At 40.0% G+C, this 24,097-nt stretch overlaps 1 protein-coding gene across 13 annotated transcripts in view; it reads right to left on the reverse strand.

The window, feature by feature from the left end:
* Positions 1 to 24,097, reverse strand: part of MEIS2 (Meis homeobox 2) — a 205,710-nt gene that overhangs the window by 6,240 nt on the left and 175,373 nt on the right. The window lies entirely within an intron of this gene.

Here is a 24,097-nt window from a genome sequence, read left to right on the forward strand (position 1 = left end):
CATCAATTAGGCTGTCTGAAGTTTTATCACCAACACAGCAGTAATAAGTGCTGGCCAGAAAGACTTCTGCTCTTCGGCAACTCCTGCAGTTTAAGCCTGTAAAGTTAGGGGTCATTTAGAGGTCAGTGCCAGTTGGGGGCGGCCTTTCCAGCCTAAGCGGGGACACCCAGGGCAGGGATAAGGTAACTGCCAACCATAAACCCAGCCACCTTTCAACCCACTAGAAAGGCAGAGCCTCAGGTACACATGGTTGATATTAGAGCCTAAAAAACAGTTTTCAAATCAGGTGGTGGCTGAATCACAGGAATGTAAAGGAGAAGCAGTTTATTTCGTCTAGAAGCCTGGATCTAATTTTGTTGGAAATCCAAAAATAAGTGCCTACTTCATGTTACTTTAATGTTTAATAATGCCCATCAAATATTCATGTACAAACAGAGTAAGATGATAAGAAATCTCCTTTATTTCTCCAAATTTAATAAAAACAAAACAATTTTCTACCATTTGCGAGTTACCCTTGTTCCTGTACATTTAATGGCGTGCACTGCCCGTGCATTTGAGCTGATGCACAGGATTCATTGGCTGTGCATTCTGGCAGGGGTGGGGGGCGGGTGGGTGGACACAGAGGGAGGGCAGGATGCCTAGACTATAGCTAGCAGTTCCTTAAAAATATACCCACTTAGAACATTTCCCAGTATTTCCAGTTTCAAATCTTAAGTGCAGGGGGACTTAATGATTAATGAGTCTGCATGGGGCCACAGGCAGGAACTGAAAACCCATTCTTTGAAATTAGCCAGAAAAATTCTAGTGTGTGTCGGCAGCTCTGCGTTCCTAAGGAGCTGAAGTCCCTTCCCAGGAGGACAGCAGCCCACACTTGTTCAGGCCTCCGGTGAGCGGTGAGCGCTCTAGTGGGAATACAATTAGGCCGAAGAATAATAGCTGCAAGAAAACCAAAGGAGTCTTTTGCATATGGTGTTTGTTTGCAAAACAATGACTTCTTTATTACTTAGGCAAGTATAGCTGGGTTGTCAAAAATGCTACACCCCCTCAGGCTGGGGGTGGGGTGACAGGCAACCGAGTGGAGAAAACAAAACGAGAGTTGGAACGGCCTGTTCATTCCCACCTGGCGCTGAAGTGGTACTGAGGACTGACCAGATCACAAAGTGTTCCAGAAGCATCTCTTAGATCAAAAATGGGACTTAAGTATCTACTCTTTCCTCACTGTTTTTACTGGGACCAAGGAGGCCTGACCCGCAGTTCTTCCCCCCCGCTCCCACCCCCCCCAAGCTCTCTTTATCAGCTCAGGTTCAGACCAACTGAGATGCTCAGGACAGCCCGGAGGGAAACCTCCCCTTCCTCCTTGACGTTTCTAACGGAGGACACACGTGGCAGAGGTGTTTCACCTCTTCTTCACGTGCTACAAACCTGGTTTTGTTTCTTCCCGTAGGACAACTCTTTAGGTAAGACGAATTGCTGTTTTTTCCCTTTTTAATTTCACCCTTTTGCTCTTTTATTATTTACATCTGGAGGTGGTTCCCTTATTTATGTCTTTCTCTCCAGTTCCCCCCAACACTCCCTTCCTCACAGAGCTGCAAGGCATCATGGTTCTTAGTTCTCAGCAGGAGAACTCCACACTGTCTTCAAACAAATAATTACGGGGAAGGTTAGAGGTTCACTCAAAGGTCATTTCTTTGGATACTCGTCAGAATGTTTACATTAGGAAAAACGGGGTCCGCTCAAAAGGTTGTTCAGTGGGGGACACACAACAATACAGAACATTAAAAAAAGCATTCTGTGTGCTAGCAGGTCTTTATAGGAGCGCTGAACTTGGAAATGCCACTCGGGTATTACATTTTCAACGAGTTACCATGGCATGGACTGGATGTTCACGAGCACTTATGGCCATGGCCTTTCTGTGCCCAGTTCTACTAAACAAATACAAATAGAAGCCTCGGAAAGTCTTCAACTAGTTTCTCTTACAAAGGGTCGGAGACATTCTGCTTTTATTCACTTAGGGTTCCATTTAGCTTCTCCGAATTTTTGTTCTTAAACAATGTTTTTTGATCCATAGCGCTATCTCTTGCCAGATTCAGAATTCTACCACATTCTTTCAAATCACACAGAATTTTAAAAACATATGGGCCCCAATTTTTCAGAAATCTCTTAACTTACGACTCCTGCCAATTGTCAACTCCCCTGATCTTGGGATGTCTTATAAACACCACAGATGTTGTTATAAAAACGAACAATTAATGAGTTGACTGTAAGAACAATTTAACACTAAAAGAATGAAATCACCCCACCATACTGATGATCCACAGGCCACTCTTGGAAAACACATCACTATACATAAAATGGAGCCATTTAGCTATGAACTAAATAAATAAATAAATAAATAAATAAATAAATAAATAAAACTAGGAGTAATTTTTATTTCTTTAGTATTGCTAAGATAAAATTTCCCAAAGCAGTCTTTCCCCAAATTACATGGCATAAAATTTTTTCCACTTCCTCTGATCTATATTTTAAAATGACCTTATTCAATGCTCAAGCAGTAAACAGAATATCAAGTTTTGATTCTACTTAAAATTTGAAGAGTCTAAGTTGAAAATCAACTGATCTTCCATCTTTCAAGGTCCAAGGCTCCATTCATATGGAAAAAGACAACTCACTGGTTCAAAGACAAAAGACTTGTCTTAAAAAGGCTCAAAAGGTTTTTTGGATATTAAATGGGTCTTACAAAATAACATTTTGATGAGTTAAGTGTAAATGAATCAGACACATATGGATTAAGTTATCCTTGAATTTCACACGGGTTTAAAAAATAAGGGGAAAAGAGGGTCTTGGCAAAAACATTTTGGACTTTGCCAAACCCAAAACATTTGAAAAATTGCTGAAGACATCCAACTAACCAAAATGCAGCAAGCTGCACCCAACTTTAATGAAAACCCCCACAAGTTATTTCCAATTCAAAGACTGTTAAGTTTTTCATCTGTATCTGATATTAAAATTTTTTCTAAGTTTTAATGTCATCCCAGAATGATTCTGAAGTTGAGGATATAGAATATACTTCTTTATTGGTATAAACAATTTAACCTGAAATTACAAAGTCTTTTAGAAATTTAAATAGCTCTTAAAAACATTCTGAGATTTGTAAAACTTGTGTGTAAAATGTGCCATGTATGATAAATGCCATAAATAAAATGTGCTAGTAAGTAAGCCCAGTGCCTTATCCAGATTTTTCACTTAGCAAAAATTTTCATTAGCCTCATTGTGACTTTTTTTTTTAAGGGCTACAGATAATTCCATTAGTGACTCCTTAGGGAACGAGTACCCTAAAGTGCACTAGTTCCATTGATTTGTATTGAACACAAAGTTAGTATCCAGGCGCACACAAAGACTCTGGAGAGTATCTACTAAGACTATCTACTTTCTCACTAAATTTCACAAAAATAGAAAATGCATTAGTATGTGCGATTCTTAAAAATCATATACTGACTGTTAGCTTAAAAATAACTCAATTATAGAAATAAATTCAATGACTTTCCAAGAATCACGAGGCCTTTCCGAGTCATCTTAGAGATGAAAGAAGGATATGGTTAAAGAAGAAACCCAAGAGAGCAAAACACCATTGAAATCTCATCCCACTGTCTTGCTAGAGAGAGCTCCTAGAGACCTCCCCACCCCCAAACCACACCTCTGCCTTCCCACCCCCCACAGAAAAGCCAAACTTTTCAGCTTTGCACATTTTTCTGCCACTGAAATCTGACCATCGTGTTTTTTTCTTTGAAAGGTTTTTCACTCCAAAGCATATTTCAGATTGATAGAAGGAGGCTTAGGTGTCATTCCCGCTTGTTGGTTGATTTCTTTTCTTTCTCCCCCATCCCCCTTCCTTCTTTTTAAATGACTGATAAATCCCTTCTTTCTGGTTCACTAACTTCGTGCCACACCTGGTCACCAACTTCTGCAGGCAGCATTCCTTTTGTTAGAAAGCGCAGGCCGCTGTGGAGTCACCTGGAAGGCCGCCAGCCCTGAACGCTCTGAGGAGGGACCAGGAATCCCTGGAAGCTTTTCCATGGGTTGGGCTGGTCCAGGAAAGGGGCTAAACTATTGAAGGGGGATCAGATTAACTTGGAAGAGTGGTTAGAGGCAGCCGGGTGACTGGGGACCTATTAAGAAATGAAGAAGCTCTCTGCTTCCGCACTTTGCCCAGCCCTGGGACTCACCAGTGAGGGTGCTCACTCACCAAGCTTGCTACTGATTGGCGTTTGAAACAAGGAAGCCTCGACCTTGACAAATCAGTTAGCTGGTCTTTCTTCTTCTTCTTCTTCTTTTTTTTTTTTTTTTTTTTTTTTTTAGTTCGCACACACAGAGCAAGTTTTTTCTCTGTGCTGTGGCTGTGGCTGAGTGGGGTTTTCTCAGGGAGATCTATTAAAAATGGTTCAATCGGTGACTTATGCAGGTTTAATGTCTTTGAACGTGTATTCAAGGCACATGAACGTTTGGGTCATGCATAAGTTTTTTCCTGATGGCTAGACAAGGGGTCTTTTCTCACAGACAGCTGTGAGCAAAGGAAGGTAAACGAATGAGATCCACGGGCTGCTCAAAAACACCTTCACAGTTCATAATTTCCCAAAGCTACAGATTAATTTATAATTTGAGAGACACTAGACTTATCTACAACTCTAAAAACACAGGCACTAATTACTCAGAAGTTTACAGCATGAACACGATACTAATCTGGAATCGCAAACATTCTGTAGCTTTATGAATATGCCCCGAGTAGGGGAATATTCATGCCCAACACATGAAAGGCTCCGGATGAAATTATAAGGAAGCTAATATTTTAATGCCCTTCTACTATATTTTTTCAATATTCTTTTATCTAGTTTTTTCCCCTCAAGTTACAAGGGCTGATGTAGGTTCTTTACTAAAATGCCCTCCTTTGAGTAACCCCTTCTCAATCACGGTCCCATATTCCAGACTTCTCTATAAAATGAAGTGATGGAGAGAATGGGCTCGTATTCTATGCCCTTTATTTGCTGTGTGACCTTGGGTGAGTCTGCTTAAGTTTTCACACCTTGGTTTGCTTCCTGTCTATGATAGGGCAGTGGTTGAGCCTCGATTGTTTTGAGAATCGAGGGACATACTGTACGTAAGGTTGCCTGGCACAGTGCCTGACACATAGTGAGAGCTCATTAAATATTAGCTTACACTCAAAAGGCACCTATCCAATGTCCCCTCCTAAAGAGCTCTGTTCTCTCATAGGTAAGAATAAGACTATGTGAGTGACTATTAAGCAAATCCATGCTGAGTTGAAAAGAGGGTAGTATCGTGTTTTACCCTTACAAGTACCATGTGTCCATGTGGTAGGGACCAGCAGTCATAGTTAATTTAAACGCGTAACGGAATGGGGGGATTTTAGACAATGGTGTAGATGCCTACTGCTGGGGTACTGGGTAGTGGGACAAGCTATTTTGGAATCACACTCTCTAAAATGGTTCTCTGCACCCCTGTAGGCCTAAGCATATTCCACAGACCAGTCTCATCAATACCACCTTGAGTCTGTTAGAACTGTAGAAATACAGCAGTCCTCACCCTGGCACTTCTGAGTCTGAATCAGGATTTTAAAAGATCTCCAGGTGGGACACCTGGGTGGCTCCTCAGGTGAGTGTTTGCCTTTGGTTCAGGGCATGATCTCAGTCCTGGGATCGAGCCCTGCATCGGGCTCCCTGTGGGGAACCAGCTTCTCCCTCTGCCCTTGTCTCTGCCTCTCTCTGTGTGTATCTCGTGAATAAATAAATCTTAAAAAAAAAAAAAAAAAAGGATCTCCAGGTGATTTATGCACATTGAGGTTTGAGAGGTCCTGTTCTAGATCACGTACCAAACAGATGATCCAGTACTCTTCCAAAAACAGGCACTTGCAAAGATCGTTTCAATAATGAAACTTAGCTATAAAAATGCATGTATTGTTCTCTAAAGCTACCTCAGACCTAAAGAGTTGTCTGTTGTTCAAGGCAAGTGATTAAAAAATTTCTAGCTATTTATTTATTTATTTATTTATTTATTTATTTATAAAACGATTTTATTTATTTATTCATTAGAGACACACACACAGAGAGGCAGAGACACAGGCAGAGGGAGAAGCAGGCTCCATGCAGGGAGCCAGATGTGGGACTCGATCCGGGGCCTCCAGCATCACGCCCTGGGCTGAAGGCAGCGCTAAACCACTGGGCCACCAGGGCTGCCCAAAAAATTTCTAACAATTTAATTCATTTTACTTCCTCTGTACTTCCTGAAGGAAAAGTTTGGGCAATAACATGTTTTGGTGGAAATGTTCTCTTAGCCTCTCAGGGAAGGGTAGGAAGAAGATGGTAGACTTTTCTTTCCTCCCTTTTTTTATTTTTACATGTATTTCTGTAGTGTTTGAGTTTTCTTTTCCTTTCTTTTTTTTTTTTTTTTTTTTTTTAGAGAGACAGAGCGAGTGCATGTGTGGGGTTGGCAGGGGCAGGGGAGAGGGAGAGAGAGAGAATCTTATGCAGGTTCCACACTCAGCATGGAGCCCCACTCAGGACTCAATCTCACAACCCTAAGATCATGACCTGGGCCAAAATCAAGAGTTGGATGCTTAACCGACTAAACCACCCAGGTGCCCCTACTGCTTGAGTTATAGTAATAAGTATAATTACTTTTATAATTTAAAAAAGTTTAAAGGTGATCTGGAGAATTTGGCATCTTATCTGATTAAAGTTTATATGGCCAATAGTAGAGACTTTAATAAAAGTACTTGGGAAATTTTCTTTAAGATAGGAAATTATCCTTTATTTCCTTTAAAAACTGAGCAACAATAAACATTACCCCATAAGTATAATCAGACCTGATGGCATGTAACACAACGTTCCATCAGGTTATGATTTTGAAGGACTGTTATTCTTACGGAATGCCATCAGATTATTCAGATGTGGTTATTTATCAGGTACTATAAAAGTGATCCTTCAATGCTACTTGAAAGCAAGGGAGAGAAAAACACATATACTTCCTTAGCTATTCATATCTAGGATCTATCCTCTTAAAGATAAAATACTAAGTCAATAGACATAAGTTGCAGTATATTACCTCACCCTGTACATGATTTATGGCAGATGGAAATCAAGAAGAAACTGAGTTACTTTAGAAATATTACTAGTGACATTAAAATTCCAGATCTGTATAGCGACACACCTGATGGGGCTCCTGAAAACAACCTTTTGCAGACAGAGAATACCTACAACTTTATCCGATTCTATTAGCATAAAAAGCAGGATTCATCATTTTCGAATTACCAATTACCCATTGCCTGTTCATCTACCTAAACACTAATGCCTAACTGGGCTTTGAAAAGTCAACCAGTCACTTGATATCAGTTACATACATTTAAGCCAATTCTCATTATGTTCCTAGCCATTTGCTAATTCACTCTAAGAGGAGAAGATTCCAACAAATCTAGGATCTTTTTAGCCTTCACGATCACCTTTGATTGAAGTATTAATTCTTTATCCTACTTCTCAATGGAAACTACCTAAGCATTAACTTGCCAAAAATGCACCAAGCTGTTTAGCAATTATGTATTAGATATGTTTGAGGAGATCAAGGTACACTCACATGCCCTCTGCTATGGATATCTCTCTGATTAGCTTGTCATCTGCTCGGAAGAAGATGTAGGCTGATTCTCCCATACAGTCTAGCAGGCCAGCTGTTAGCTGCCTGTCAAGCCCTCAAGTGGACAAGTAGTCCAGAAGCAAAAATGTCACTCCTTTGATCTGGCAAGGAGCAGCTGCTGATTTATAGAGTAGGACTTTGTTCTTCCGTTCTATTTTACTTTCTTTCCTAAGGCAGAACCACAAAATCCAGGAGAAAAAAAAAGTGCCGTTCCCAGCAACATCAACAAGCTCTGACAACTGCAACAGGGTTTTTCTTGGCCCTAACAAAGCTCTCAGGCATCTCTTTTGACGCTCACCTTTCCCCCCCTCCTTCCCCCCCACCGCCATTTTTTGCAATGTGGTAGTTATTGTTTAATTCAGCTTCTGTAAATGGAATGGACTGTGGCCAGCAAGCCTGGGGCATAAACACACCTGTATGAAAGAAGCCTTATTGTAGCAACCATCTACAAGCAAGCTCACATGAACCACACGTTCCTGAGTTCAGAAAGAACGCTCCATTTTTCCTGACAGCAAATTTTACCCTAAGTGAGTTTCTATTTTTGGTGCCACCAACCTGTGATGACCACATTTGAACTGTTTCCTCTCCAACAGCATTGCACTCTTTAACTCAAAGAGAAAAAGGGATTAGATTTTTTAAAATCTGTGAGCAAATATATCCATCAAAAATGTTTCTCCACTGTCAATAATATCAATCATTAAAAGCCAAATTAAACATCCAGAAAGCTTTTAGCAAATGCAATATCAAAGATTCCATAATGTTGATTTCATTACCACTGATTTATACTGACACAGACTTCCTGAGTTACATGTAAGGGGAGAAAAATCAACAACAAAATCTGCATAAGCCATAGGCATTATTATCTTGCTAAGAATTAAGCTGGTTTCATACACACGATCCTATTCTTAATGGATAAACCTGTCAGGTCAGAGATGCTCTGTCAACCAAGTGGAACATGAAACAATGTGGCCTTGAGATAAACTGTGAAAAGTCATCAGCCATGTGTACATATGTGCATGTATGTGTGTGCATGTACATGTATATATGCATGTGCACACACACACATACATGTGGTGATAAACTTTGCCAGAGATTAACACCTGGCTAGGTTTTCTGTGGTACTCCAGAAGAAAGCATGATGAAGATACATATATATATGTATACATGTATATGTATATCTCTCTCTCTCTATAGAGAGAGAGAGACAGAGAGAGAGATGGATATATATATATATGAGAAAGAGTTATGAACTCTAGGATATTTTAGCTATATAAGTCACATAGGCCAAGGGCAGAAATGTTGTGGGTGGTGGGAATGCTGAAAACAAAGGAGAAAAGAACAGCTGCCAAAACTCCTTGCTTCTACTTGGGTCACACCATCCTCTAGTGTCTACTCTCTTCTCCCCCTTTCTCACTTTCCAGGGGGAATAGAGATTTTTCTCAGCCTCATTTCTTGCTCTGTCCAGTGCTGCCCTTTGGTCAGTCAAAAGTTTCTAAGCACCCACCTCCTCAACGTTCAGAGAATTATACTGGTATGTGCTTTCTCTGGGTATATGTGTGTATCCCAGGGAGACACTGGATTCCGAAGGGGGGACAACAGCAGGTAGGAAGGGAAAGCAAGTTAGAAGAGCTGAAATTATTATGTAAGGTCTCTTTTCATCCTTTTCCCATCCTATAAAAATTGGGATGAATAATTTTTAAGGTCCACAGCAATCTATACATGTGTCATATAAAAATCTTCCAATGTTCTGTACTTAACAAAAACACCGGTTTAATGACAAAATACGACAAGGTTGTATGTAATAAGAAATTACATGTGAGACATAAATATATAATTATGTGACCTTCTCTGGAGATAGATTTAAAATTTGAAACTGTAGTTCATGCCTTTAAAGAGTTTTACTCTTCACACCCACAGAAACAAACTGAAAAGCACAGTTTGATAATGCATAATAATTGCAAATCAACACAGTTCGCACTCAGTAAATCAGTGTGAAAGGGCCAATTTTAAAAGTCAGATGGAGGTTAATCACTGAAATTTGTGAAGGAAGAAAGTTGAACCAGATTAAAAGAGCAAAGAATATTGGAGAGGAAGGAAATAAGGAAATGGCACGCACAAGGTGCTAAGGCAGACTAGGGCCCCTTCTATGCAAGGGGATTGAATTCAGACTGGCTCCTGGTTTTGGAAAAGTTGACTACAGTTAATCCACAAACTGGTGGAAGTTCTTTCTCAGCCCCCCCGCCCCCAATTTTACTGAGATATAATTGACACATATCATTATGTAAGCTTCAGGTACAGTGTGTTGGTTTGTTAACCATATATAACTCAAAAGGATGACCTCTGTGGCATTTGCTAACATTTCCAGCATGTCACGGAGTAACCATTTCTATATTGAGGTAAGAACATTTAAGATAGACCCTCTCAGCAACATTCAAGTGCAGAATACAGCACTGCTGACTAGAGCTACCATGCTGTGCATCAGATCCCCAGAACTTCTTCATCTTCCAATTGGAAGTCTATACCTGGACCAATACCTGCCCGTTTCCCCCACACTAGTGAAAGCTTTTGAGTGACCAACTGAAATCCCTGAAATTACTGAATAGTGGAACAATAACACAAAATATGGTGCATTAGCTATGCTGATGCCATGGTAGAAACTGAGAAGGTCGAAAGGCCTAATCCAAGCAAGAGAGGGAGAGAAAGTGAACTCAGATTAAGGTGGTAGAGATGAAAAGGAAGTGGGACAGGTTGTGTGGAGGGCCACTGATGAATTCTGCAAAGAAGAAATACAAGTTTGAAAGATATCAAGAGCATAAGCCTGAGAATCTATCTTTGGTATGGTATGGTGTACAGTTGATGAAAACTGGGAATTTAGAAGGGATGCCTATTTGTTTGGGGAGGAGAGGAAACTCAACCTTCCAAATGTTACCTTTGAGTGGAGAGTGGTTCTCTCGGGCAGAGACGCCAAGCAGGCCACTCAACACAAAGTACGAACGAAGAGTGAAGGATTGGAAAGAAAACGACTTTACTTCAAAACCCTCTAATCTCTTCAGAACTCCAAAACTATATGAGTATTCCAGAGCTGTGTCAACAAGTATAATAAACTGCCTGGCTGCCTCTAAGAATTACTTCCTTTACAGAGATCCACCAGATTTTACAAAGTCCATCTAATAATGGCTGGCCAAGTCAATTGTCAGTAAAAACAACAACAACAAAACAAAACAAAACAAAACTCTGCACCGTGGCCGCCTCTCTTTTAGGTCTAGTTTGCTTTTTCCTTCAATTCTGAGATAATCCGTGTGACCAGATGGCCCATGGTAATAACAGATCATGGTCACCCTGCATACACAAGTTGTGTTCCATTCTACACTCAACAAGGGTAAGTTTAGCGAGAGAATTTATGAGAGAGTTTTAAAAACTGGATATGAGAAAACACATATTGCACACTGTGTGTTTTTAAGCAAGAGCATAAGACTATCAAAGGTAGGTTTCTTCTGGGTAGTGACAACTAATTTAGAAGAGAATTGATAGGACAAAGGGTTACATTTAAAAGGGACTCCATTAAGTGTGATGGCTTCCAAATTGTGTCCTCCTCTTAAACCATATTTTTCTTCTTAAATGGCCTTTTAAGGTGAAAAATACAGCACTTCACCCAAAATGGTGTGAAAACAAATGGTTCTCAAGTCTCTATTCTTCATCTCAGGCCAAACCACCCCAACACCAGCAATCTAAAGCCACTTGGTGTTTGGAGGGAAGGTGCTATGCATGTGAATGTGCCCATGGCTCTTTCATTTGTCTGTGGGGCTCCTTTTTCTAAAGCAGCAGGGGAAACTTCAGAAGACCAGCTTGTCATGCCAGAAGTGTTTGGACGGGGCCAGGCTCTTACCCTTCTTTCAATTCTCCTGCTGGTTTAAAAGAAAGGCTGAAGCAGAAGACACATGCGGAAGGTGGCAACATTCTTAGGGCCCTTTATCAATACCACTGCTTTCTTTAAATTGTAGCTTGGTCTCTTGTTTGAGAGGCTGAGATTTTAGCACTTTTAAAGGGAACCATAAGTGAGAAATCTCCTAGGTGTTAAGTTTTGGAGTGGCTTCAACCCAAAATATGAAAAAATGAGATTAAAACACAGAAAGTCAAGTAATATTAAGAAAGATCCAACAAACAAAATATCATCAATATGCGTATATGTTTCGGTCTTTCTGTTTAAACCAAATGCTATTTAACTAGTTTATATCAGCATCTAGTACAGGTGCCAAAGGAATCAAAAATCAAAAATCTAAAAAAAATGTAAAGTCATTTAAAATAAATGATCATTCTAAGAGCTATATATTCAACAATAATCTTTAAAAATTATGAAAACGTATCCCTTTGTGTCAAGAAGCAAAAAAAGAAATCTACTTATGAACATATGACTTAATGTCCTCATATTTATGATGTTCAAACATCAAGGATCAAATTTAAATAAAATTTCTTAACTGCTTTTCTTAATAACAAATTAAACATCTTTTACTTTGACTTGACAGCCAGGTAGCATCCTCTATCTTCTCCAGAGATGTCATATGCAGTCTTTCCAATGTGACAGTATTATTACCCACAAAATTTTTAGCATCATCCCGTAATCATAAAAGACATAAAATATATCTTTATAAACCACAAGAGACTTAGCAAACCAGCAGTTATGCCACATCTGCTTTAGTCTTTAAATATTTTAGCTTTAGAAGGTTAGTTAGTGGATTCTCCCTCCTCGATTGGCGGAGAAATAAAGACATCAACCTTTGATTCTGACATTCCACACAAAGCTATAACCTCCCATAGACAAAGACACAAACACATTGTACTACAATTTGAAAGAATTTTAGAGCATATTTATGTTTCACATCTACCAGAATTTCCCCTAAAGTGGTTTAATTTAGCTATTAGAAATAAAAATATTGGAGTGCTCGGTGGCTCAGTCAGTTAAGTGTCTGCCTTCAGCTCAAGTCATGATCCCAGAGTCCTGGGATCGAGTCCCACGTAGGGGCTCCCTGCTCAGTGGGGAGCCTACTTCTCCCTCTCCCTCTGACCCTTCCCCTGTTCATGCTCTTTCTCTCTCTGTCAAATAAATAAATGAAACCTTAGAAAACAAAGAAATAAAAATGATGGCATTTGAATTATCTTCATTTTCACGATGAAGACAAAGTAACATCATTGTCTATCCAAAAATAATTAAATTTAGAAACTGGTTTAAGTGCCACAGATTCTTACCTTGGAGTCAGGTAAAGTACAAATAAACAAAAAGGCAATTAATAAGGATGAAGTGGGGCGCCTGGCTGGCTCAGTCGGAAGAGCACGGGACTCTTGATCTTAGAGCAGTGAATTTGAGTCCTCGGTGAATGTAGAGATTACTTAAGTAAATAAACTTTACGAAATAAGTATAAAGTTAATACATCAACTAACTAAGAGCACACAATCCTTTCTGCTGGGGCTGGGCTCCCATGGCCAGCTGGTCAACACACCCTCCAAAATTCTCTTCAGAGAACACCTCTTTGAGGTAACCTCCCTGATCCCACAATCTGAGTAGGAAGCACTTTCTCAGTCAGTAGCATCTATCTAATATGCCCATTACAGCATTTATTCAGTACTGTGATCACAACTTACTTGTAATAACTTAACTATCTACTTCCCACCAGATAGTCGTAGAGAGCAGGGACCACGTCGCAGGTCTATATTATTGAGTCTGTGCCAAGAATATAGTACATCCTCGATAAAATGTTTGGTGAACAAATAACTGAGTGTATGAAAATACGGTTCCTTTACCTTGGAAACAAGGTAGAATTGACAATGTAAGAGCTTGTTGGGATTTTCTTGTCCTCGTTTTGCAAGTGGCATAGCTGAATCCCTGAGGAGGTAGGATGGTCACTCTGGCTTCCCGGCTCTGGTCTGGTGATCTTTGCATTCAGAAACAACTTAAGATACAGACTAGAGGCATTAGATTAAAGGTGTGAGTCCATCTGGGTATTAGAGACACCAGTCACATCTTCCATGAAGGTTAAAGGAAGACACGGACTTGACATGGCAGAAAGTGAGCATCAGACTTTTCTAGGCTGGAGAACAGATGATCTAGTTAGATCGGAGCATGATAAGCCTGACTGACTTGAGAAGAGGGTTTATGCTGAAAGTAATGGGAACTGAGGTCAATGAACTTTTATGGGGTGTGTGTGTGTTTGTGTGTGTTGAGACAGGAATGGTGAGCAGGAAATGAAGGACAAAGATTCATGAAATCAGAAAGTAAAGCAGAAGAGAAAACTTTCTTAACATATATTCTTCTTCATTATATTTTTCTTCTTTTTTTTTTTAAGATTTTATTTACTTATTCATGAGAAACACACACACACACACACACACAGAGAGAGAGAGAGAGAGAGAGAGAGAGAGGCAGAGACACAGGCAGAGGGAGAAGCAGGCTCCATGCAGGGAACCCGACATAGGACTCCATCCCAGGACTCCAGGATCACACTCTGAGCCGAAGGCAGATGCCCAACTGCTGGGCCACCCAGGCGCCCCTCGTTATATTTTTCTATGGAAGTTTTTCCCCAACTTGTGCTCTGAGGGATCCTCGGGTCAGTAAGTGATTTCTCCAAAACAGGGGTGGTGGGGCAAATTAACGTAGGGAACAATACCAACCAGAACAAATTACATGCTTAGTGTTACTGCTCTGGTCCTGCCACAGCTTTTCAGAGGCTGAAATATATTATAAATCTCTAAGAAGGAATAACGGTACAAATCAACTTCTAACTTCAGTGATTAAGATTTTAGGGGGATTTGAAAAATGAAGCAAGATTCTGGTTTTTAACCAAAATTGTATTTTTAAACAATTCATCAGCAATTTATCAATCTATTGACTAGCATTTGTCAATTATTCTATTAAAGGATTTCCATGGTCATATTTTCCCAAGTCAGACTCTGGAGTTGGAAAACCATTTACTGGGTTTTTCTTTTACAACCTAACTGCTCACAATCCCACCTCTAAAATGACAAAACCTGACCATTCCGTGGAACTTTGACCCCCAAAATGTTGAAAATGGGGTTTAAAAAAGAGGCTGGAACATGTTCTTTAGAACTTTTCTATCTCAAAGACCATTTAAGCATTAGATGATGATTTTAGGCTGGGATGTTCTCTAACCTTTCCCATTTTCCTGTTTGCCTCATGTTTTCCAATAAAAACAACAACTATTATATAGTATTTGGCTACATGTGCCTAAAATTTCTGCTCCAGAATGATTCCTAGAAACTGAAGACTAATCTCAAGTGTAAGATCATTCTCTTTTCGGCAATACCGCCTGTATCTTCCATTAATCGGAAGTGTGACGGGGCTGTGGCCCTTGGATGTTAGCATGTCAACTGCAAGTGTTGGAGATTTACGCCTAGGGAGGGTGGGAGATGGGGAGGACAGAGACAGAGACAAGGTGGTGGGGGTGGGATGCGAAGGGGAAGGAAAGAGAAGGAGAAGGAGACAGGAAGAGGGGAAGGGCTGCTTTGGATAAAATACATCGACAGACATCAAATGCCCCCCCACCCTGCCCACCCCCACCAAGTCTCCATTCTTGTTTACAGAGTGTACAAGTATAAAATCAGCTTTTCCTTAGAACTGTGTTAAACACCACCTGCCTGCCCTCTGAACCTTGCTGTCCTGGGATGAGGTCAGCCCGGCAAAGGGCTCTGGTTCCATAAGCAATCCTGTCATTCAGGCTAACAGCAGTGATTCACTCACAGGAGGCAAAAATGACTCAATTGTTGGGCTTTATTGACTCCAGGGAGCACAGCTACTCTATCATTACCATGGAGTGCAAACACCCCGAGCTCTGTTTTGGTCCACTTAAAATTACTATTTGCTGTGAAGGATTGGCAAAGCAATTCTTAAAATGATGGGGGTGAAAGTCAGGCAAGTGCCATTATGGGCTTTCCCTTCCGTTTCAGCAGAAGGAAGCAGTGAGGACTTGTTCGGAGCCTGACCCACTTATTTAACCTTTTGTTCACTTTGCTGTATTAACATATATTAACTGGCTCTATAAGCCCTAGGGGGGATAACAGCGTCATGACCAAATTGTGCTCCCATTTCCATGGGTAACCTCTCCTTGGGTGGAAATTAAACCCCAATATAAATACATTTTGGGTCCATCCAGAACTGAGGAGAAATGCCAAAAAACCGACGCTTGAACAACAGTCCTACAAAGACCACAGCGACCATGGAGTGGTCAGGAAAATCATACACTAGAGGAACTATTTGAAAAACCAAATAAATTTAATTAAATAAGTTACAAAATTATTTTCCCCGTCTCTTATCTACTCCCCTTGGTTAATATCCATGACATACTGATGTTGCATAATTGCGCTTATGGCATGCTGCAGCTCAGAGCCATAATGAGCTGCCTTTGCACAAAGGCAGCAAAAGTGGTTTCCCTACAGAGTTATCTTCTCAATTATTTATACTTGCAACACTTTCACATAATGGCAGTTTTAAAATCAAACAAACAAAGCAAACTGTACAATAAAGGGAGGAGACAAGAAGGTGCAGGGACCTTTTCCTTTCTTTTTTTGAACACCAGAAGGGACAGACAAGCCACATAAAGTCAACTGAATTTGGTTCCTCAAAGTCTCAGGGGCCTCGCGACCAGACAACATCAAAGCAGAGGGATTGCCACCTTGGTGAGGGATTAAACGAGCTCTGCTTACCTGCCTTGCTTTTAATCTGTCATATCCAAATATATAAAGGAATGCAAACTTTATTTTTTTCCCTGTTACAACTTTGTCTTTGAAAATTCCTAACAAGGAGACTTGACCCCCCTCCCCACTCCTGGGGGGAAAGAAAGTGCTAAAGTGTCAAAAACGATGTCAATGTAAACAGAAAATGGCCCCCAGCCTGTGGAGGGGCCTTGCCAGTTTTTATGATGTTTGTTTCCACTGTCCACACCTCAAAAACCCAGACACAGGAGGGAAAAAGCTACTCTGTGGTTACGTTACATAGGGATAGGCAAACTAAGACAAATGGTATATTTTAATATGAAGGTGACGTTTATTGTTATTTCCAATGTTTAATTTTGGAATCTCTTTGAAATGAACTGTCCGCATCAAGCTCTGACTTATTTTGTTCCTCGCACCTAGCTCAACAGCTTGGTCAGAGTAGATGCTCGATAAAAATGTTAGCAAGGTTATTTCTTCAAGGTAACCCATTGATGTGATTGAGGAGCTTATATTTTAAGAAATTAAAAGTGAACTTTTGACCAGACATATACTTTGGATCTGCATAAATCCTATATTTTGTTTAAGACTCTCCCTTAAACAAGTATAGGTTCCAGCCTTCAGGAGGTGGTTACCATCTGGAAGAATTATTCGTCGTCAAATAATGGCCACTCACATATCTGTGACTGAGGATATTCATTAACAATACCGATGAAACCCAGCTTTAACAGCACCAATTAGCCATTTCCAAATAACAAAATGTTAAAGCAACTATTTCCTTACATTCCTGCAGGGAGAGATTATAAAGACAGAGCAAAACTATAATAATCTTAAAAACCTCAGTACTTGTCTCTTGCAATATGCTTACACTTACATACACGGAAGGTACACACAGACACATTTTTCATAAGTGCACCTTGTGACTTTAAATCTCTCTTGACTTGATACTCAGCTTAAAAAAAAAAAACAAAAAAAACAAAACAAAAAAAACAGAGAATCCCTGGGTGGCTCAGCAGTTTAGCGCCACAGTCAGCCCAGGGCGTGATCCTGGAGACCCAGGATCGAGTCCCACATCAGACTCCCTGCATGGAGCCTGCTTCTCCCTCTGCCTGTGTCCTTGCCTCTCTCTGTCTCTGTCTCTCATGAATAAATAAATAAGATCTTAAAGAAAAAAAAAAAAACCTTAAGGGGATTTTTTTTTTATTATTATTTGCAAGCACACGGAAAGGGTTGGAAGGGGAAAAAAAAATATACTATAACCCACCCGAGGACAGGCTGTGGGCAGGGTCATCAGAGGGAAGCAGCTGGGACTGAGTTGGGATCCACCACACTGTTTTGCCTCACCCAGGAATCAAATGAACTGGACATTGCATTGTGGCCACTGGCTGCTTCTTAATGCTCTTCTTAGCGAAGGAGACCTAGGGTTGAGGTATTAATTAATACCTACTGTATTTTGTTGGCTACCTCCTTTCATCCAGGTACTCTCACCTCCAAGGTCAAAGCACTTGGTGGGAGCTGAGGGGTTGTGACCCAGTTCTACTTATCAATCGAAAACTGTACCCTACTAAAAAAATTAAAATAAAAAAATAAAACCACACCCCATTACTTGGCCTCCCGGCAGCACCAGCCACCTTGGATACTGAGATGACCTTTCCACGTGTGTACATGTGTGATAAAAGATAAAGGGTGATATCAGGAGAATGCAGATGATGGTAAGAAAATTCTTGGGCCAGATTAAAAAGGCATCCTTGCTGTAGGCAAATATAAACCTGAGTGAACTCCGAGGTACTGCAAAAATATCCTATGATATGCATAATGTGTTTTTCAAAGATACCAATGCAATGACTAACATGCAATTAATCTTTATAGGAGAGATTCGTTAAGTGTTGAGGTCTAGCAAAGAGCTGGGTAGCTTTTGTACTGTGGAATATGGGCAAGTTCCGAAGGGAAAACTCAAGATTCTGTGAATGGGCTTCAGTTCATTTGAAAAGCACTCTTCTGGCAGTCAAAACCGATTTAAATGTCAGTAGATTATGGGGGGAAGTGAGTTGGTTTGCAGAGTAAAACCAAAAGCTGGCTGGGGCTGACAGGGTGTGACTCTCATCCCTGTGAGGCTCCCACTGATGGGACCAGAAATTGCTATCAGTGGCTTGAGGGTAGTAATATTATAGGGCCCTCAATTCCCAAATGTGACAGATTCTAAGAAACCTTAACCTCTATTTTTTGCAGCTTTCCTCAACCACAGCAACAGATTCTCTCTTAGTAGAACAGCCAATTAACCAAGCATTTAAAAACCCGCAAATCTATATCAATGGCTTTGCAAGACAAAAAGAAAGATGTGTGAAGTAAACACTTAATCATTGTAAACTATCAAAAAAAAAAAAAATCATTGTAAACTATCCGATCCAGGGTGTTCAAGAGCCAACTTAGTTGAAACTGGCTATGATTGAAAAAAATATTAATTTTAAGAAATCAGAAGAAATGACATTTTCCTCCAAACATCCCATAGATTTGCTTTTACGTTTTAGTTCACAGAGACCCGTCCTTCGGTTTACCCTTGACTAGTGGCAAATCTGATAAGGGTTGGCACAAATATGCTGAGCCTGGTTTACAATTTGTTTTGCAACTTCCCTTCCAGATAAACATAATCCAAGTACAACTTCTAAAAAAAAAAAAAAAAAAAAGTTGTGTTTACTTGTCCTGTGCTTACAGATTTTTTTTTCTTTTAAATATTCCCTCAGGATGCTGGCTTGCAACCTAGAAAAGGCTTGGATTTCAGCTTCAGTCTCCAAGGTATTCTACTGTTTAGCCGGCCGTGTGCTAGGAGGGAGGCTCTCTACCTTGCTGATTTAATTAACAGGATTCTTTTCATTATTATGGGGATTTAGTTTCTTCTTGCTCTTCAGTGTTTGAGAAACAGTGATTTATGTTTTATATTTTGAAGGAAAATTTATTGTTCTTTGACAGCTGAGGCTCAGTAAATTCCCAGCATCGAAGCGACCCCAGGGAGGTGTCACGGTTGCCCTGCCCTGCCCACCTAAATGCTGTCATAGCAAGGGCCCCCCTCCAGAAGTGAGAAGAGCCATCAGCTGTTCAGTGCCCATCCCACTCCTCCTCCCTCTGATAATTATACCAGCAGGGGTTGGCCCATTCCCATTTATGGGATTATTAGTATTAGTAGGTTGATCAGTAACTGTGAATCACTGATTCATTTAAGTGAAGCAAACAGTCCATGAATCTTTGGATTGGATTTAATCCCTTAACTAAATGCAATGCACCGAATTAAGTGGTAGACTGTTCTATACTTATTATGATGACCATGGCTAACCCCAAAATCACGGCGAATGTTCTAAATAGGAGTATGCCTATGGGGGCAATACAAACGCGTCTGAAGTTAGTGCTGCAGAAAATCTGGCATAGAGAGTTATCACAGCTCTATTGGATTCCTGCTCTTCTATGCTACACAGTCATCACATTCTGACGGAGAAAGAGTGAAACATGGAGTGAAAACTCTGAAGACTCGAAGCAAATTCATATTTTAGGTGAAAAACTTCAGGTGGCCATTAATTCCCCCTATAACCCAAATCTCCTTTTCTAAGAGGGCTTCACAATGCACTTTCATTCACATTACTATAGTGAACATTTGCTGAACTAGGCACAAGACAGTGCATACATGTATTCTCTAATTCTCATGAAAACCTTAGGAAGCAAGTAATATTATCAATATTTCCATTTTATGGCTGGGAAAACTGAGTGTTAGCAAAATCCAACAATATGCCTAAGGTCACAATGTTAGTAAGTGGCAAAGGTGGTACTCAGATCCAGGTCTTTCTGACTTGATGTGTTCTGCACAGATATGTTACGCTGCCTTTCCAGCCCTTCTGTTGTTTAAGTCACCCAGTCTGTGATATTTTGTTAGGGTAGTCCTTGCAAATTCATGCAGGAGGTGACATGGAAACAGGGGCTGGAAGAAAAGCAGAAACCAAACTTCTGAGTTGGAAAGACGGTCAGTTCCTCTCCATAATCACTGGAAACACCCTACCGTCGGCAGCATTGGCTCCTGTCAACCTTGCATACACACTATGACTAGCCCTTAGTTTCCATTAAAAAGCAAGTGAAAGTTGTAGAATGCCAAATGGAATGGCTAAGGCAACGGTTGTGAGAAGAAAGCCATTTTACATGTGAGGAAGGCAGTGCTATTCAGAGAAGCGAAAAGGGAGAGGAGTAAAAAACTGAGTGGAGAGAATTTTGGAGTTATGTAAAGGACACACCTGAGCACAAGACACACACACACACACACACACACACACACAATTTGGGGCTAAGAAATTCAGAATAGCTAGGGTCACTTTTACTATCTTCTCAGGAGGGCCCGGCAACTGAGACATGTCCTGGGAATCAGGGAACATCTTGAGAACCACCTGATCCCAAGTTTGTTTAGTACTAACAGACCCTTTATCTGGGATCTCCCAGTCGGTCAGGAAATGGGAAGCCAGGTTGCCGACCCAACACATAAAATGGAGCCTTGGAAATCGCTTGATTTCTAGACCAGGACTTTTCACTTATCTAGATTCACTTATTCACTAATAGATTCTAGAGAAGAATAAAGGAAAAATATAGAAAGCACATATAGTTTTACAGGGGGTAGCATTTTCAAAATCTTTAAAATCTAGGGAAATGAGTATGAGAACGTGGTCCAACTGGTGAAGACAAAATAAAGTAAGTTGTCACTTTGAAACCGATTCAACAGGTCCAAGCTACTTTTCTCATTCATGAGTTCTGCAGGGTTATTTGATAGCTGTGCTTTCGAAATTTGAATTCTCTTTCTTTATTCAGCCTATCAGGATCCCCAAATTCAGAGCATAACTCTACCCTAAAAGTTCAGGCTTCTCAAATTTTCCCACAAAGAAAATCCTCAACAGATCTTTACTTTTGACCATACTCAAAGGAAACACCTGGGTAAAATATTGGTCACGACTCATCATCATACTGAATATAACTTTTAAAAAGTTTTGGGTTAGTGAAAGAAGAAAGCAAGAGAACACTTGAAGAAAACTAATACAATGGTGAGAAGTCCATGCCAGAGACATTACTAGGATTTCTTGCAGAAGCTTCTCCTTGTGTGTCTCATCTCTATGCCACCTATAATGAATCCCATTCCCATTATGTACATGGTACATTCTCCCTTCAGTCTCCTGGATCTCCTATCTTACCTTCTTCCTTTTAGTAATAGTCTGATTATTTGCAGAAATTCTAGAAGATACAATTGTTAATCCCCTTGAACAAATATTTACTCAGTGTCTGCTGCCTATTGGCATTGTACTGAGGGCCTTAGGAGGAGGCACACAAAAGAACTTGTAGGAGAGGCCACATTTGGCAAGTGAACAAGGTACCCGATTTGATATTAATTTCATGCCCTATGGATCTTCTAATTTATTTGGGGAAATAAGAAATATACCTAACCATCAATCTGTTAGGTTTTATGTGATGATAGAAACAGCACAATTTAATGGAACGAGTATAGGCTTTAGAGACTCGGGTTTAAAGCCTCTCTATATCACTTTCTGTGTGGTTTTGGACAAGTTCTTTAACTTTTCAATGTCTTATCCTCAATGGTAAATGAGAATAAATTGTGTGAACCTACTTCAAAGAGTTGCCCTGAGGATGAAATGTGAAGGCCAATTTGTATTGGAAAGGCATCAGAACATCATCTGGGAATTAAAAAGGAAAAATATTTAAATCATTCTAAAATAAATGTCCAATGTTTACAATCCTCCAGATGTTGCAAGGCATACAGAGATGAAGAAGATTCAGTCTTGCTCTCACAAAGCTTGAAGTTTGGCAGTAAAGGGATGACCATGCTACAAGACAAAAAAGTCTCAATGGCAGGAGAGGGCTTAAGGGTGGACAGAGGATGGATATAATAGGGGTGAGAGGGGGAGGAGGATAGGAGGCTTTGGGCTTCTCCTCCAAGGATTCTGATAAGTGGAAATGGGAAGGATAGAAGGAGGCAGAATGAACCAGGTAGAGGTAACTACTAAGCAATACAGAGATCAAGTGCTTCTAGCTAACATACTTAGTATAAAAGGTACTAGATCGATGTTGGAGATAAACTGAAATCCTACTTTGCAATTGGTGAGCTATTTGACCTCTGATTTACTATTTCTCATTTGTAGATTGGAGATAACATATACTTCATAAATTTACTGTAAATATTAAATATTAACCAAATAGTTGACATACTTGAAATACAATAGATTTTAAATATATTTTTAAATCTTTTTTTAAAAGTTTATTTATTTTTTTGTAATCTCTACGCCCAATGTGGGGCTTGAACTCATGACCCCAAGATCAAGAATTGCACGCTCTTCTGACTAAGCCAGGCAGGCACCCCGATATTTTTCAAATCTTAGAGTAATTAGAAATATTTCCAATATTATCAGAAGTCTATTTTCTAGGTTATGTGTACAGTGGCTCAAGCATACCACTTATTTCTAGTATCACTTAAACACTGGAGGATGAGCTTCAAAGTTTGTTATTAACTTGCACATAGTCACTGTTTTATGTAGAATAAACCACCACTGGAATGTCAATGGCACAAAGTAAATGATAAGGGAGATAACTTGAATTTTCAGCTATTTTGTTAGGTTTTATCTTTCAGGGCATTTTATTTGTCTCACTACTGGCATAGATAAGCATAAATGCAATAGGTGGACAAACTATTCTTTTAAATGTTTAGACATATAAGAAAAACATACTTATTCTATTCACAATTCCTTGAAGTCAAGAACAATGGAAGCCAAAATACCTAGTGTTTGGAAGATGGGCATTGATGTTGGAAGAAGAAGGAGAAGGAGACAGAGAAGGAGAAGGAGAAGAAGTGGGGGCTGGAGATTAAAATCCCCAAGATACTCGGCAATCTATACCTTTCTTCAACAGCCACTTCTTTTAATTCTCGGAAGTCCTAAAGGTGAGGGTGAAGATGACACAGAACCTGTTCTCTTGACTAATAAAAGCTGATCTGCTGAAACTCCATTTCACTGGAACACTGGGGAGCACGCTGGAGCACGCTGGGGTGGTGGTTCTAGATATGGAGCAGAAATGTGGTAAAAATGCTGACTTTTGGCAGATGAAGCTCTCTTCTTCCTCATTTTCACCATGTGAACAAAGTAGGAATATCTTCTTGACCTAGTTTATGAAGCATGCATTCTCAGAAACTCCTGTGATCTGATGGTAAAATAATTCAGAAATCACATGCTAATCAAGTCCTTCATTTAGAAAAAAGGAAAGTTCTGCAGAAGCCACATGGAAACATGGTGTTCTACATATTTTACCCACAATGCAACTGATCAATCCAACAACACATTTGGAGGTTCGGAATTAACCTAAATTCAGGGCTAGAGTGTAGCAGAGGACCCGGTCTTCTCTTGGTAGAAGCATGCTTCAAAGTCTTCAGAAAAGTCAGGGGAAAAAACTCCTATTGCTCAGTTTTAACCCTGAAGAGCTACATAAATCTAGTAAATTTTCTATTCATTAATCAAAAATGGTCTATAAAGTTCTCTAGGGTAGAATGTAGAATTTTGAATGTAGAATGAATTTTTAATGGGATGTGTGCCCTGGTGATAGGTATCCACAAAGAAAAGATATCCTGCGATGCCTGTGAAATATGGAGGATTGACTCAAA

Source organism: Canis aureus, chromosome 32 (genome assembly GCF_053574225.1).
Source record: "Canis aureus isolate CA01 chromosome 32, VMU_Caureus_v.1.0, whole genome shotgun sequence".
In the NCBI taxonomy this organism is placed as follows: Eukaryota; Metazoa; Chordata; class Mammalia; order Carnivora; family Canidae; genus Canis; species Canis aureus.